The sequence below is a fragment of the Vicia villosa genome, linkage group LG4 (genome assembly GCF_029867415.1).
Source record: "Vicia villosa cultivar HV-30 ecotype Madison, WI linkage group LG4, Vvil1.0, whole genome shotgun sequence".
NCBI classification, from domain to species: domain Eukaryota; kingdom Viridiplantae; phylum Streptophyta; class Magnoliopsida; order Fabales; family Fabaceae; genus Vicia; species Vicia villosa.
In genome coordinates, this window is record NC_081183.1 from 143,843,335 (window position 1) to 143,845,557 (window position 2,223).

Here is a 2,223-nt window from a genome sequence, read left to right on the forward strand (position 1 = left end):
AGTCTAAAAATATTTTTTGTGTATTTTTTGGATTTTTAAAACTATTTTTAATTAATTTAACAAAGAAATTAAAATAAAAATAAGAGATAAAAGGATACTGATCAGATGTGGAAATTAAATGAGGGAGTATGATGCGCATGCGTGTTCTGAGGCGTTGGATGAACTGTTAAGCAAGATCAGATGGTCCAGACTTTGAGGCACATGGTACACGTTACACCTGCAAAACACTTGATTAGAGATAAATTTAAAAAAACACGCGCGCGCTTCTGAACCAATGGGAGGAAGACACGTCTTCGTCTTCAACCTTCAGACAAGGCCTTTAACAGCGCTTTTGTAAAAAAGCGCTATAGTAAGTGAACCCTAATTCTGCAAAATAACGAATAGGGGTAAATAAGCAAATAAATTTGGCGCGATGGTACCATTCAACTCGTCTTGTTCCACTGAATTTAACCATGTCTTTAATTTGCTTTAATTTTGGCCCTATTGAAGAACCCTAATTTTGAGCTAAGAAAACCCTAAAATGGTATATGCTACAAACAGCCATTAAAATCCAATTGAAGCTCCAGAAACGACCAGAGCTTCAAACCAAACACAATTATGCATCTACATCTTGTTAAATATGCGTGTGTTATGAGATATAAGTTGGTTTTAGTTTGAACAAACAGTGGCCTATATAGCTCGATTCAATGAGGTTTAAGACTTGCAATTGATTGGAATAGTTTCAGTGAAGCTCAGAGATGATTTTTGAATGCTTAGTTTGTATTGAAATGGACTGAAATTAAAAACTCGAATTTGAATTTTCTTTGAATTTTTTCAAGTGATTACAAGTGTATATGAGCAAGGCTTTGTTTCTGATTCGTGTCTCCTGTTTGTGAAGCATGCTAGCCTATTTATAAGCATTGAGTGCTTAGAATTGAAGCTAAGAAGCAACTAGTTGCCTTTGTGGAATTCTTGCATTTTTTATATTAAAAAAGCTTTGAATTATTGACCAAGTCCTCTTGTCTTCAATGCATCTGCCTTGCTCTTCAATTCTCTGCAGAAAGATGAAGATTCCTTGGGTGAGTCATGCTTGGAAGTTAAGCTACCATTTATCCATCCATTTTCCTTTTAATTTTAATCTTAAAATAAGATAAAATCATGCCAAAAATGGATAAAAAAGGTGTGGGCTTAGTCTTGGTCGTGGGAGGCCCATAACGTCATGGAAATGATGTTTGAATGCTGAAAACTTGGCCCCATTTGGAAAAAATACATTTTTGAGCAATGTTGATTTCATGTATTTTCCCAAAATTTAGCCAACTTCAACAAGGTGTAAATCCCTCAATTTTTGTCATATGAAGGAGATCTTGCACTTTTTGGAAACCTCAAATAGTCCTCTAACCAATGTCTTTGGTCTCATGTCAAAATGATTTTTGATGCTCCTTGTGTGTCCTTTTGAAAAAAGTGTCTTTTTGTTGACTTTGAAAATGACCTGTAATGTCTTTGATCATATTTTTCAAATGGTGAATCCAATGACCATGGGATCAATTGAATTTGAAAGATAATTGAATTTCCTTCAAAATGAGCTTTGGTTTGAATTTTTTGGATGAAGGATGAGAGAGTTATGACCAGTCAAAGTTGAGTTGACTTTTCAGGCAAAAACCCTAATTTTGAATCTTAGGGTTTTGTTGATTTTTGATCTTTCCTTGATGAATTATGATCATACAATGATCAAATGATGAATCCTTTGACAAAATATGGACTTTGACAAAAAAATTCATTTTTGACTGTCTGTTGACTTTTTTGGTCAAACGGGTCGTCTGTTGACTGTTTGAGCTGCTGACGGTGCGTCTGAGTGAATTGAAGTTTGAAAATTTGTATGATGGTACTTTGAGATATATGGATGTGCATGGAATCCATTTGAGGTCTCAAAAACTTGTTGCTCCTGTAAAAACAAGAAAACCCTTATTAGGGACTGTTTGTGTAGGAGACAGTTAAGCGTACCTGATTTTTGTGCAGTGCTGAGTTTCTGCTAATCGCGTGATATTCAGAAGACTTCTAGCACAAAGATCTTGGAATTTTGAATTGTGAAAGATTGATTTGATTGATGGTACAAAACACTGAGAATTGTACTGCCAGCAGTTTGGCTGTCAACTGACTGTTCAGGTAGCAGTTAGAGTGAAAAATCAACAGTCAAAGTTAATTTTCTTTTTTGTTGTTTTTGTTTTTGTTTTATGTGAGAAATGA